Genomic DNA, 15,541 nt, shown 5'->3' on the forward strand with positions numbered 1-15,541 from the left:
GGAAATCTCCAAGACAAAGTGTTCTGTGTTTAAACCCACAGCATATGCAGATTGTGTGCACATCAGAGCGATCACTACAAAGCAGCGCACCCAGATACAAGATTACGCAGAACAGAGCCAGATGCAGATTTCCACCCGTAAAATCCGTAGTGACTCCAAGCGCGACGGATATTTAAAACAAGAAGGGGGAAGAAAAGAAAAAGCGCTGTCGGGAGAGAATCGCACCGACCTATTCAAAGGCTCCCGTGGACTTCAAGAGGCTTTGGATCACGCCCCCGGAGAGCGATGATTTAATAAAGCGGGGTAATATTTCTTTTCAACTACACGCTACTTTTTTGAAGGCAGCCAGGAGACTGATGACCTTTTAGGAAACACGCTCTCCCGCATGAACGTCCTCGCCGGGGACGGACGGACGGACGGATGGAAGGAGGGAGGGAGGATGGAGGCTCCGAGCCGCGGGGCTCCGCACCCACAGCCCCGCGGGGTCGGGGTCGGGGATGGGCAGGACGAGGAGGCGGCGGCGGCGCTGGGGCCGGGGCAGCCTCCCGCGGGGGAGGCAGGAGCGAGGCAGGGAGGCAGGAGGGAGAGAGGGAGAGAGGGAGGGAGGGAGGCCGGGGGGAGGGCGGAGCCGGGCCGGGCTCCACCGCCTCCCGCCGCCGCCACGATTGGCTCGGCCCGCCCCTCGCCCCGGCGTCCAGGCCGCCTCCCTCCCCGGCTAAAGCGGGCAGTAGGTGAGGGGAAGGCGGCCAGACGGGAGCATGGTCGCGGCTTCGCAGCAACAGCAGCAGCAGCAACACCAGCAGCAGCCGCCTCCGCCGCGCCGCGCCTCTCTGCCCGGCCTCCAGCGCGGCTCCCGCCGCCCGCAGCCGCGCGGGGCTCTGCGTTAGCGGCGCGGAGGCTGCGATGCGCAAACCTCCGCCCGCCGCCTCCGCGCATCCCCCCGCCGCCTGAGGCCCCGCGCTGCCGGCCCAGGGCCGCCCGCGCCCCGCGGAGGGAGGTAAGCGGCGCGGAGCTCCTCTCAGCGCCGGGCTGCCCTGCGCCTGCGCTCGCTGCCCGCATTAAAAACTTCCTGCGTGCCTCCTGCCGCCTGGGGGGTGCCGTGCGGGGCTGTCAGCGTTAGGATCGTGATTGCCGCCTTTTTATTTTCTAATCTTTATCCCCCCCCGCCCCCCCCCCTCCCGATTTCTAGTCCATCTTTATTTCAAGCGGGCTCCTAGCCGCACGCAAGCCGCGCACCCACAACTTCTGGCTTCTCGCCGAGCTGGGGCCGCCCTGTCCCTGTCGCCCCCCACCCCCGGGGCCGCCCGCCCGTGCCGCTCCCTCCCCCGGCGGTCACCCCGAGCCCCGCTGCTTTCGGATCGGCGCGGCCCCGGGGCACCGGCCGTCCCCGATCCCGTCCCCAACCGCGTCTCGCAGTGCTTGGATCTATTTCCATTCCCCCTCCTCCTTCTCCCCATCCCTACGCGTGATTTGTAGCAGGAACTTCTCCTCGCCGAAATCCTGCTGAAATAGATACCTTAAAAAAAAAAAAAAAAAGCACTTCTTCCACGTCTCCGCCGCTCGGTGCTTTGCCGTGTGGTGTTCCTCGCCGGTGTGCGGGTTTGTTAGGCTGCTGCTGGGTTTCCTATTGATGCCGTTCATTTATTATTTTTTTTTCCTAATTTTTTCTTGGCTGTTTCCTTTTAACTTCGGGCTGAGCCTGAGTGCTGCCTGGCTCTGGTCGACAGAGGTGCATCCCCCTGGGTACCTTCACAAGGGTTTGCTCAGGATGGGGAGGCAAAAGCGCCTTGTGTTCTTTTCTGTTTTATTTGACGTGGAGTGGCTGTGCCAGGCTGTCGGGTTCAGGTGCCTTTGCTTCCCCATGGGGCTTGAGAAAGGTCTGGAGGAAGGGAGCAGTGGGGCTGGAAGGTCCTGGCTTTCATATACTTCATAAACAGGGGTTGCTTCCAGGCTGGGATTTTCTCTTTTCCCCCTATGCTTCACTCACAAAGCTGGAAATACTCCTAAAACGATATAGATGGATTTATCTCCTCACCGACAGCACCCCCCCCCAAATTCGTGCCCCCCTGGTGCTGGAGTTGGCACCTCACCTTCTGTTTGTTGCATGTGAAAACTGTTCAGCAAAACATAGCGTTGTGGGAACTATGTTCACGGGGGGTTTGATCACTTCTCCATCAATGAAGCAAAGCAGTGTGCCTGTTTGCTGCAGGCTCGTTATTTGTTTTAATAGAATATTGCATACTGCGCGTTCCTAATAAATGGGAAAACTTTCTTTTCCATCTGTTTCCTTACTACAACAGGGCAGCCAGTGTGTGTGCAGGGGCATGTGTCCGTCTTGCAGCACACGCATTTCTCGGGGTCTCCTTCCGAGGTCAGGTCTGTGACACTTAAAAATCAAAGTCCTACAGCTTTAAGGTGACTGCAGATAATAATACGAGTGTCTCTTATAATTTCCAATCTACTGAAACTTTAAATCCTCCCTGCTAGATGTTATGATCCGAGTGAGGGAAGGCATAGTGTTCCTGCAAGCTTTATTCTTTCAGATTTCTTTTCCTCCAAAACAAAGCAACAGTGCCTTCTGTTATTGTTATATTCTCATTTAAACTGCTTTGGTTTGAGTTCTTTCTCTTTTGGAGAAGAAACAAAGTCCAACCATATTTTACGCTGGCATTTATCTGTGTCAAACTTTAGTTCTGCTCAGTAGGTTGTTTAATCATCTCTGAATAACATACAGGGTTTTTTTTTGTTCCGATAACTTGTCTTCATTGTGTGTATTTATGGAAGTTGTCTTCGATTTAAGACGAAATATGGGAGCTATGCAAGTAATTTAGTGACCCATCCAGAATAAGACTCACCCAGCGTCTGTAAGCTGCATCTTTCATTGCCTCATTTCACACAGATATCTCTTCACATAACATCTGTGTCGGTATTTCCTAATAGAAAGTGAATAATGCGTGCTATATTTTAATTAAAAATTACAGTTCAGGATTTTGAGTTATTGCCTCTTGCAGAATATGGGAACATCATTGTTGTTTACTTAAAAGTCAAACAACATCCGGTTATACCACGTAGTTGTCTTGCAAGTAAGTGGTCATTAATGCTTAATTTGGATGAGTTTTTGCTCGTGCTCGTTTAGCTTCCTGCAGAGGGTCTGAAATGAGCGCTGAAACGCGTGCAGGGTTCTCCATCCTGAGCACTGCCCGAGTTCTCTGTATTTGTTGTCTCTGGCAGCTTATGAAATGTGTGCACAGTGTGTCAACCTTTCCCTTAACAACAAAACCTATGAGCAAATGTTCGGTGTGAATTATATTACTGAAATAAAATATTCTATAGTTGTCATGGTTACAAATAGAGGCAGGGTTACTGGTTTTCATCTGCATGCTGGGGAGGGGGAAATCCAGTTCTGTCACTTTTTTAATTACATTTCTAATGAGTGATGGTCATACTTCAGGTACCCAATAGAGGAGATACACAGCCGAGCGAATTAGATTTTGTCTAAGTCTTGCTGCAACAGAAAGTGGCTGTGTGCACGAGCGGACCCTTTCTTGTTCATCTGTTATGTTTTAGAGGCAGAAATCTTGAAATGTGAAAGTAGCTGCCTCTTCTGCTTTATTCTTCTTCTGGGTTCGTGTTCTGTCAGGGTTACTGCTCTTATTCCTCAAACAATAATAAAAAGTACATAGCATGCAAGGAGACTGGGAGTCTTCTAAATGAAAGTACACGCCAGTAATAACTCGTCCAGCAATGAGATAAGATTTTGGGGTTTGCTGCGAGCCATACCTGGCGCTATCGCTCCTAATGCTTGCTTTTGAGGAGAATTCATTACCCCAGGCTCGCTGCGCTCACCTCGCTGCTGGCACCGCTCCTCTCCCTGCTCCCAGCCCATCGTTCCCATTGGAGCCGTTCCAGTTCGGCACTGCTCGAACCGTGACCCGGACCGGGCCCATAACTATTCTCAGGGATTGGCAAGCGTCCCACTGCTGCTCCTCCGTGCGGTTCTTGTCAGTGTTTTCTTTCTTGCCCGAGCTTTTAATTTACTTCGGAAAACCAATGGACCCAATTCTTTTGAAGCATGGAAAAATATACCTTTATTTTTATACATACTTTTTTTTTTTTTTCCTTCCCTTCTTCTGCATGTAGAGCTTCTGCATTGTGGTGGAAGCTCAGAGGTGGCTTTATGGGAGAAGTACCCTTGGATATGTAGATGTAGAGAGAGGTTCCCGTCTGTCCTGCCTTGTTTAACCCCTGCCCTATCCATTGCATCCCTATTGTGGGATTTCTTTCTTTTTTTTTTTTTAATCTTAAAACTAGTTTTTAGGTTTTTCTTGTACTTCTAATTTCAACATCACACGTTAATCTTAAAATGTTTTTTAGCATCCCTTGTTAGCGTCATGTTGAGTATGTTACAAAGGCTCTCGCAGTGCCCTGCCCACTAACTTGCACTGATCCACCTGGATTTACTGTCGCTGGCTGCAGAGCCAGGGAGCCAAGGAACCCGAAGGTCTGATCCCGAAGCTCCTCTTTGCAGAGCATCAGCTTCATAATGGACCACAGAGGTCTGCATTGTTTTCAGATCATTAATTCTTTGTGCCATAATCAAGGCTTTCAGCTGGCTAAAATCTCAGCATGGCTTGGCAAATTCCTACAGCCTTTTTTTTTTTTTTCCCCCCTTCCTCCTCATTTCAGTTGCTCAGTTTGAAAACACTTGGCCTTGCCGTATGCGATTCAGTAACCTTAAATGTGATACAGTACCATTAGTTTCTGTGATTTATTTGTGTATCTAATAACTTTCCTGAGCACTCATCTCTCCCTGGAAGCAGTACTGTACCGACAGGTTTCACTCATATCTGATTTGTAACTTATGGGCTTTAAGATATAGGTAAGTTTGCCTTCGTATAGTGCAGGGTCCTTGAAAGCGTGTTATTAACTCTTTGTTGCGTTGCTATTTTTAACTTCCTTTCTGCACAGGGAGGGAAGGGGTTTAGCTCTCCTCTGTGTTGGTTGCTCTCCTGTGAAGTTCTCCATAGGAAGCTGAGGCTCCGCCCGAGGGCTGAGCGCTGCCTTCTCCCAGTGCCCTGCCACCAGCAGCACCGCGTACGAGATGTAAACAGCTTTGACATGCTTCTGTCACTTCTACGTTCCCTTTGTTACCCAAAGTACAAAGAACTCTTCCTCGGCTAGGAGGAGATTAAAAGGAAATAGATTAGAAATCTCTACAGGAACGCCTCTCTGTCAGGTTTTTAAAACTCAACAGTTTGCAGGTTTTGAATATGCGCTGTTTACCTATTATGGTTAAAACAGGACTGAAGAGAATTTATACCAGAGGTGCCCTGAGAAGCTTTCCCCGTGCTGTTGTTATGCAGCCGGTTACCTCCGGGCTGTCTTGACCATCTGATAAATGACAGTAACTGAATTCCTAGTCACACTCTTCCATAAATAATTTTATGTTGTGGATTAAAATATCTGGAGCATGGGACTGTTTCCCTTAATTTTTGTGTGCTGCTCATTTTTATTTTTTCTTTTAACCTGTGATGCTTAGGTTTTCAGATAGCAGAAATCTGAGTTCAGGCTGCTGTTGGCATTAATATCAGATAAATATTGGTTTTTGGTAGCCTTAAACTTCAAGTAGCTTATGCTGGCTTGTAGAAGTCATGTTGACTTGCTGAAGCAATCTGCTCAAACTACCAAGACTTTAATTGTGAATTCAGCATTGCTTTTTCAGTGTAGTTTTGTTTTGCTTTTTATTAATTCCTTGTCATGAATGTGCAGAAGTGGTATCAAGTGCTGGGACTTCAAAGCCAACAGGTTTGGCTTACTGGAACACGCAAATGTACAGGTCTTGGATTTGCCTCAAATTCCAGGACTAAACTCTACATAACTATAGGTAAAATTAAATTAATTGGGGAGAAAAAAAAATGAGATTATTTCTAGGGATTATCTTTTGGAACTAATTCAGAGCAGCAGTTTGCAAGAAAAGCTGCCACTGATGTGATTCCTTTGCAATGTTGCTGTTAACTAGGAACTGCCAGACGTGCGTGTAGTAGAAGTTTTCTTGGCCTGTGTGTTTGTAGTTGAGAGATTCTGGGAAGAATCCCTGAGATTCACGTAGTGTCTGTGGCAGAACCGCTGCTGCTGCAGGTCTCAGCCTCAACACGTGCCCTAAGCAGTTGAGCTGGACTTCAATCATCCATCTATTGATATTTTTTGAACCTTGAGAAGAGGCTCTTTATCTGTCTTGACTACTTTTTTTTTAAACAGGATAAAGCCCACAAAAACAAATCCACGATTTGCATGACAACGTGGACAGTAGAAATCCAGGATTTAAAGTGTGATTTAAGAGCTTTTTACTCCAGATACTTGTCCAAGTCCGTGCTGAAGAGTAATAATGCTTAAATCAGATAATTCTGCTTTGAGATAAGCTTTGTCAGGCCTGTTTGAGGATTTTGGTTTTTGGCCTGTGAGTGCTGTGTGGTGGGTTTGCGGATCACAGCACGCTGTAGCTGCTCGAAGGAAAGTTTCCCTTCTCAGGCTGAGACTCAAATGTGCTCTTCTCCTTATAAATGGAAAGAGGAGGATTTAAATGCCTCTGGTTCTTCTAGCCACAGGTAAACCACAGACCAAAAGAGGGCAAAGAGTTCAGAAAGATCACTCTGTCATAATTATACAGCAAGAAATAACTTTAAAGTGGATGCAGCTGTGCTTACCTGTGCTTTGAAATATATATGTCTTGTGGATTTCTGTTGACTAGTTGCTTGTTGAGCACCTGAATTCATTAAATGATTCCTAACATATTGAGTCTTTCAAAAACTTCCATTTTTTTGACTTTCTCTCCATTATATTCTCTTGCTTGCCAAGAGTGGGGAAGAAATGCCAAGTTGGAACGGTTCATGCTACAAAATGTTGTCAGGTATATAAATGTCTGGAAAGGGCTTTTGAAACTATATGAAATGCTGTAGAATAACCACGATCGTAAGCAATATTTTATTGAGCTTTCTCCTTCCCCTTTCATGAAGTTTGGGAATGTGGTGGGGAGAAGTTGCAAACTCTGGATGGAACTTCAGTGCTCTGCCCCTCATTCTAAAACACAGAGTACATACGTATGTGAAATATATTAGCTATCACTTATCTCAACCTGTACACTATGGAACAGCACTTTCATTTATATTCTAAACTATATCCTTAATATTATGGTGCTGCTGCTTGGACTATCAAAACTAGCAATGGTATTAGCAAGTGAAAGTTGGTTCTTCTTTTTTTGTTGTTTCATGGGTTTTGTTTTTTCCACATTTATGGGTCTTCTGCTATTTTCTGAATGGCTTGTTTAATACAACATGTTGGAGGATATAAGGGATATCTCAGGAGGATGCTGTGAGGGACAGAAGGAAAAGGATCAAAGAAACCTCTTCCACCAAAACTGTGCAATAAGCATGAGGCCCTGGGATAGATAGTGATTTCTAGAAGATGGGAATAAGTAGCTTCCTGACTACACGATGCTGGTTATAGTTTGAGGATTCTGCTTGAGAGAAAGGGATATTTATGTAAGTGATAACTACTTCAAAGCTGCAACTAATTCATCTTTCTCCCTTCCTCCCTTGGGGATAGGAGTAGATGTAATAAAGCCTTTACAGAGGTTTTCTGTCATGGATGTGCTCTGCTTCCTTCCAGGCTAGTCCCTGGTTATAGGAAATTTTGCACTGAAGTTCATGTAATCCCCTTAAATCTCAGGAGGGCAGGTCAAGGGTTTGTTGCACCTTGCTGGATGCAGTAGGCCTGAGAGATGATGCCTTACTGTCTCTGCTTCAAGGTAGAGATGTGCACAGTCCTCAGTTGCACCTGATGTTTTAGAATCAGTAAACAGATCTTGGAACATGGCTTTTTCTTCTTCCTTTTTTTTCCAATGATTTACTTAACTTAGGGACACCTGCCCAATACTATTCCTGCTCCCCCCTGACCTGCTCCACTTCATAAACAGCTTGATGTATTACATCTGAAAAACCTAGATAATACCAAGAATACTTCTCAGCGTACCCTGTTGGGAACCAAGAAATACCAAATATAGCAAGGATACAGTGTGATGAGAGGCTATGAAAAATGCTTCTTCAGGTGAAGAAAGCGTGTGGTTAACATTTCCAGGTCATCTCTGATGGAATTGCTAATACAGTGCAAGGCAAAATGTTATATATACTGCACTGTCCTATTTATTGTAATATTTATGGCTCATCATAGGAGGAAAGTATAGGTTGAAATAAGATGCCATGTACTAAATGTGGTTCTTTTTCCCCCTCTACCCCAATATTTCATGCTTCTAAACATTGTGTATACCAATCAATAGTCAATTACAAGGAGAATTAACTTGGGAGAAGCTTGCATGTATTTGCATGTTGTAAATTATTTCTTGGTCAGTGGCTTTGTATTGCTTTTCTCCCATGTCATGTTTGTTTTTTAACAAAAACAAAACCCTCCAAATACTTATACAACTACTTCTAATAGTAAGGCTTGCTATGTCCCATTTGGATACTGTCAATATGGATTGCTGGTGCAGCCTTTTTTGCAATGCCCTGCTTGCAGGCAACATCAGTCAAATGTTTGTAGCTACTTTTTTGCTTCTGTTTTATAATAGCTGGACATCAAGGTATTAGGCTTCAGATCAAATGTTGCTCTTGGTTACACACATGTAGTTCATAGAAATCGATGTTGCATAGACATAAATGAGTTGGATTTGATCTTTTTGTGAGTTAACTCTTACTGCACTTACACTGATGCTAGTTTGGGTTTTTGTGGGCTGGACTGAATGCCCAATCTACAGCTTGGAAACCATGAGACTTCCGTTTATTATGGGCTCTGTACTACCCTAAGGGTAATGACCACCCCTCCTGATTTTAAGCCTCGAGACTGTAAACAAATGTAATGAGATTGGATTAAAAGCTGCCTATAGCCTGTAAGAGCTGGAATGTGGCCTGTGTGGGACCTTCTAGGGAACCTCCTGATTGATCTTGGTGTGTGAATTGTCACAAGAGCCGCTGAACTGCAGACCAAATCCTGAACTAGTTAACACTTGCGGAGCTGACATGTTCCAGTATGTATCTGCTGTTGTGCAGTGCTTCTGTACCCTGAGGAACAAATCACTTGTGAAATTCAGATGCGAAGGTCCTAAGGTCAAGGGAAGAGTCTGCAAATCTCTGTGAATGACAGCAGCTGCTAAAGAGGGGATGAGCAGTAGCAGAGTGGGCATGTTTTTCTGGTCTCGTTGCTTTGTGTGGCCCAGGTACTTCAGTACATCTTTTTTTTCTTCCTTCTTTCCTCTCTCTGTTTTGTATTATAAAATGGGCCAAACTTGTCCTTGGCCCAAATGAGTTGAATTCAATGAAGTTACAATCTGGTACCTTGAAAATCGTAGATAAATGTTCTGCCAGTTCTTTAAGATTATCAAATCCCCAAAGTAAAGCTTATTTTTCTAGTACATTTCTCTCTCTTTTTTTTTTTTGTTGGAAGAAAAAAAATGTGTAATTTTATGATTAAACTTGTGGGCAGTTGTAGCTCTGCAGCATCACAACCTTATCTCTCTCTGAACTAAATGGGCGATGGGAAGTTGTGGCTGATATTGGAGTTATTTGTAGGAGGAACAAAAAATAGAGCACAGAAATGGCATAGGAAGTAAGGAAACAAAAAGGTTTGCCTGAAGTCTGTAAAATACAGGGCAGGCTCAGAACATTGTGCTTCTATGCAGAAAAGTAGTCAAAGATGGAGAGGGGAATTGTGGTTCACTTGCTGCTGTTATACCCTTTATTTTGGTTTGTTTTTTTCCCTGGTCTCAGAAAATTTTGAAAGTGCATTTGTGTATGGAGAGGGGAAGGAGCACTCTCACTAAGAGAGAAATTGCAGCAAGTTTTCCTTAAACTCACTGTTTCAATATCACACTTGAACAGTTCACAGCAGCATCCTTCAAGCCTTCTAAAAGCTGTTCTTAGACAAATCTTGTGGCTGCAGCAGCTAAGTTATTGAAGTATTGTATTGCAGGGATAATGCAAGTAAAACAAGCAAAAACCCACCTCTGTGCCGTGGTGGCTGCTTTATTCGAAATAGTTCAGGCAGTTTTCTGATGCCACTGTTAAGGCGGTCTGGGCTAGAGACCAAGGCTGATAGCCAGCTGGGTGAAGTTGAGTAGCTGAGACTAATTTCTGATGGAGGTGGAGGTATTACTTCATCAAAGGCATCTACTGCTTAGGTGGTGGTTTAATCAGGGCATTGGGTACCCCTGTTCTTCTGATCTGAAGAAGTTAGTAGATTGCTTAGGCTCCTGTTGCATGTAGAAGTCCTGATTAACTCTTTCTTCCTCCTGTTTTCAGGGTGGACCGTTTATCGGGCAGTTACTCACCTTTAGCAAAATGTGAGTGGGCCACTCACGATATATTTCCTGCAGGTGCTTACTGAAATGACACTGCATATCACAAGCCTTCCCACTTTCTAGATGTTACCTTGCAAAATCAAGAACATACCAGTCTTCGGTTGTATGGAGGTGATTTTTTTTTTAAGGGTAAAATCTATTTTTCTATGTAAAGATTGCTGTTAAATTTACAAGCAATCAGAGCTGTGCAGCTTTGGGCTATCTTCTTGATTAGAAAATTGAAAGAGACAAGGGGGAAAAAATAGTGGCTTTCTCTCCTCTGTGCTTGACAGGCATAGTATGTATTTATATTAAAAGTATGTAATATTTTATAATATGGTAATATTATATATGCACACATGTGTTCTAAGGGTCAGAGATTGGTAGAAATAGTTTAACTTATACCTGTACTTGCTAATTTAACAACGAAGCTTATTTGAGAAAAAGACTAACTATCAGGATGAGATCCAAGAAACGTCAGTACTAATCTCTGTCTAGAAAATCTGTTAGTTTTAACTTAAGGCAAAATTTAAGAGCAGAGGCATTATGCATATATAACTAGCACATGTACAAATCAGTATCTTGGCTTGTTACATCTAATAAATAAGCTTCACTGTAGCTGCAATCAACACAATGTCTGGAGATGTCTGCAGTAGTGATGATCGGAAATCAGTACAGTACAGCACCAAGTGACAGCGTTGGTTCGTGAAACCCTCAGCTTCTGTCTTCAAAGCCAATTGCAAATGTCGTTCTGAACCTCTCGGTGGGATGTTGGCAAAGAAGAATAAACAGGGAATCTTTGGATCTTGCACAAAAAGTTTCTAATGTCTGAGCTAAAAACGATCTGTTAGCTGAGCCTGGAGCAGGCTTATCGCTGAGATGTGACCTGGCTGCCACTAGAGAGGGACGGAGCTCTGCATAGAGCAGGGGTGTGTTCCTGCTGTAAAGAGCAATTTTCAGATTAATGAGGGGTTTTTTTTTTTTGTCACTGTTGTTTTCCCTTTTAGAAGATAGAAAAGGGGAGGGTAAATATGAAACCCCACCACTGTTTATGCCTAAGCACAACTTGCAAAGCGAAGTGCTGTTCCCTGGAAATATCTCCAAAAGCAACAAAGTGCTTCATACCCCATATATATCCCATATATGTGATGCACATAGATATTTGTAATTTTTACATGTATGTATTTTAGGAATGTGATAAATAACATTGTGAAACAATGTAAAACAGCCATTAATTGCCGGTTGGATTGTGGAAGCTGGAATCAAATTCTTAACTGTCTGGGTGAGTGGAGGAAGCGTTGCATCCTATATGGAATGGAAGCACAAAGGAACTCGGAGCAAGCAGTGGGGCTTTCCCATCTTCCTTCATAAGATGGGAATGTTTTATACTGCTTATCCTTATTTAGTTGTGACCCTGAAGCTTTTCTGTCTGAGGGGGAGGAAGAAATAAACAATATGTAGAAAATACATGGGGTCAGCTTTAGTTCTTTGTGTAACTGTGGTTTCTGATGGCCACATTACAGTGGTCAGGCTTATGTAGTTGGGTCTTGCCCAATAGCTTTCCTTCTCCCCACTGGCTGTTATCAAAGAGCTTCTCTTCTTTTCCTTTTCTTTATATGTCCTCGAAGTAGCCATAATAGCAATCTGAACCCTGGTTGCTGTGTTACCTCTTCAGTCACTGTATCTTAAGGTTCCAGTTCTCTTCTTTCAACTTAATTTACTTCAGATTTATGAAGGCACCACCCACAACTACTGAGCATCTTCAGGATGAAACACATCCTGGTAACTTCGATTTGTTTCGAGGCAGTTTATTTTGATTCTGTTGAGGCAGTAAACTCTTCTGGGACAGGGACTGATACTTGTTTGCTGTACAGTGAGGGCCTCCTTTCTAGCTGAGCCTTGTGCTCCAACAGGACAAACAACTCTCAACTATGAAAACGCTGCTCTTCTCCACCCCTCTTTTCCCTGTTCCAATCTACGAAGATTCTCTTATGCTGAAGCAAAGAGAATGCAACTTTCTTTTTCAGTTTCTTCTAACTACTTCTCTTTGTAAAGGAAAAAGCATTCTGAAAAGGCAAAGTGAACATTAAAAAAAATAATAATTTGAGCAATCTTAAGTACGATTTAATATTATTTTTATTACTTTTGACTTTGGGTTAGAAACCAAAAATACTTTTCGGCTAGATACTTAGCAACATAACGTATGCTCTCCAGCCAGGGGTGTATCTGTTTCTTCTGGAAAGCAAGTATGTGCTTTGTCTCACTCCGTTTAAAAATAGAAACCCCATGAATATATTGAAGTCTCTGAACTATTTAGGAGGTGGTTGCTGCTGTAGAGGTCCACAGTCACGCCCACCAGAGGGCATTTTATCACCAATTTCTTGGGGAGAAAGTTATTTCTTAAGTGATAAGTAAAATAGTAAATATTGGATGAAAAAGCAGTGTATAAAACATTGTACAGATAGCTTTTTTGTTTATATATAAATACATATGCTTATTTTCTGGCTGTATTTATATGTAAATAAGTAATGGTGTCAGCTTGGGTGGTTGGGTTTCCCCTCGGCTTCCTAAGTAATCCCTAGTTTTACTTAAGGATAATCGGAAGAAAAAGGATCTCTAAAGCTCTCCCACAGCTGGTATAGCTACTGGTTACCAGGAAACCAGTACCCATACCCCCGGACCAAACAAGTGCAACAGATAACTCTGGGTGATTGCGGTGTAGAGACCTCAAATAACCTCATTGCAGGGCTTCTCCAGAGCAGAGGCTGCTGTTTGGAAGGCATGCTCATTTAGGAGGCTGGAATTTGCAAATGCACTTAATAGTAAAGCCCCTGCATCATAAGGAAACACTTGGCAGCCAGGGAAGTGTACATCTGCCAGATGGACCTGACGTCTTGCATTTGGCAGCAGTTAATGCTAAGACATGGTATGCAAAATGCAAGAGTGACAGCTAGGAAATGAGGTTTTATTTTAAAAAAATATATATATTCTAATTTAGTTTTATTTTTCTCTTAACCCATCCGTTTTCTGTGATGAAATAAAACCTGCAGAAAGCAAAAAATGGAAAAAAAAAAAATCCACTGCTGAAAATAGTCTCACCCCTTTTCAGGGTGCTTCCTTGTAAAGTTAACATCTGTGCTGAGGGTTTGGCTGCCCCTGTTCAGATTTGTGACCTTCGTCAGCCTGGTACAGCGTGCATAATGTGATTTAATTCCTTTTGGTTCCCTGTGGACAAATGTATTCACTCCGTCAGAGCCCTCATGACTTGTCTGCAGCCTCAGCAGAGGCTTGGGGTCATATGAGCAAGGGAGACCAAACTGCAAACCTGGGCAAGGATCTGAGTAGCCTGTGCTGAGACAGGGAGACAGGACTGTAGGAGAACTATTCCTCCCTGTGCATGATCCTAATGGCATGTGTGAGGAACACGGTGTGAGTTGTCTACATTGAGATTTGAGCACCTGTGGTTAGTGTAGCTCAGGGACTTGTGCTTGGGACTTGCTTTTACATTCGTGGCCATCTGGATAAAGATGGGAATCAGGGACTCATTAAGGTTCAGAAAGACCTCAAGGGTCACCTAGTCCCACCATCCACCAGTATTTCCCCACTAAAGCATGTCTCTAAGTACCACGGTTCTTGAATGCCTCCAGAGACAGTGACTACCATCTCCATGGGCAGCTGGATTCAGTGCCTCATTACTCTTCTGGAGAAGGATAATTCAGAGCCTATCTGTTGCTTGCCAAAGTGACTGATAGAATCAAAATGGATCACAATGAAATGTAGATTATTTTAGTGTTTTGTTTTCCAAACTGTTCTGATCAAATGCTTGTCATTGGGACAAAGTAAATATGGACCAAGACACACCGAACCACTGCTGCACTGAAGTGTATATAAAGGCTTTATCTCTTCAGGGCTAAGGCCCTAATTCACATTAATTAGGGCTATCTTGGTTGGAAAAAAGGGAAAGCAATGCTGGCAGCGTAATTCTCTGGAGAGCACCAGCTGTGGAGAAGATCCTTGCCATGGGGATAGATGCACCTTCTTTTGCAGGAGTGGAACCCATGGTCTGATAGGGATAGAACAAGGGAGAATGAGTTTAAACTAAAAGAGAGGGGACTTAGGTTAAATATTGGGGAGAAATTTTTTACTCAGCGGGTGGTGAGGTGCTGGCACAGGCTGCCCAGAGATGTTGTGGGTGCCCCATGACTGGAGGCATTCAAGGCTGTTTCATGCAGTCCTGGGCAGCTTGATCTGGTGGGTGGCAACCCTGCCCCAAGCAGAGGGGTTGGAACTAAATCATCCTCAAGGTCCCCTCCAGCCTAAGCCATTCTGAGATTCCTTCTGTGTGATACGGGTGGGAGGCATAAGGTGCTGTGGCCTCCCCCTGTTCCTAGCTGTTTCCATTCTATGGGAAGGTGCAAGTGGAAGCAGCACCGTGGTTTGTAGACATCTTTACTCCCTCGAAAACTCAGTTAAGGCATTCGGAAATCTTGTTGGGGAATTATGTGGAAAGAAGTGCTCACACCCTGAAAATAAATTTGTGCAATGAGGAACTGAGGTGGAGAATTAATCAAGACTGGCTCCTGCCTGATCAGCAGCAGGCTTCTAGTAAAAAACCTGAATGCTTTTAGCCTCTTTATTCAGATGATAGATCCTTCAGCCTTGAAATGTATATATTTTTCCAGTGATGTTAGTATGTGCGCAAATAAATGACTTTAAAAAAAAAAAAAGATTAATCCTCTGAAACTTTCAATAACACTTTCAGCTAAATGAATTTGCTTTCCAGAACTGTCCTGAAGTTTTCACGAGTCCTATGTCTTTGCTACTTTTTTTTTGTCCTTGAATTTACTAGCTTAAGTAAGCTTAAGCTTACTTTTCCCAAGTACTGTAAAAGAAATAATACAGTTAATGGTTGTTGCTTTTTTTTTTTTTTTTTTTGCTACTTGTGGCAACTAGTTGGACTAAGTGTAAATTTGGGGACCCAACTGTAGAGACTTGAGACAGTCTTGTTGTGGGTGAGTTGGTCTGCTAGGAACTTTATTAGGATAAAAAAAAAAAATAAAAAAAAAACCGCAAAGATTTTTTTAAAAGAAGTAGATGGCAGCACTAAGCTGTTCTGAGAGAGAGGATTTGAAGGTGAGAAGGATGAAAAAGCCTGTT

General features: G+C 43.8%; 1 protein-coding gene across 1 annotated transcript in view; it reads left to right on the forward strand.

The window, feature by feature from the left end:
- KLHL29 (kelch like family member 29) overlaps positions 644–15,541 on the forward strand; it is a 395,213-nt gene continuing 380,315 nt past the window's right edge. Inside the window, exon 1 of the mRNA XM_021391022.1 lies at positions 644–997. The gene's annotated coding sequence lies outside the window, so the exon portion shown is untranslated. The remainder of the gene's footprint in view (positions 998–15,541) is intronic.

This window comes from Numida meleagris, chromosome 3 (genome assembly GCF_002078875.1).
Source record: "Numida meleagris isolate 19003 breed g44 Domestic line chromosome 3, NumMel1.0, whole genome shotgun sequence".
In the NCBI taxonomy this organism is placed as follows: domain Eukaryota; kingdom Metazoa; phylum Chordata; class Aves; order Galliformes; family Numididae; genus Numida; species Numida meleagris.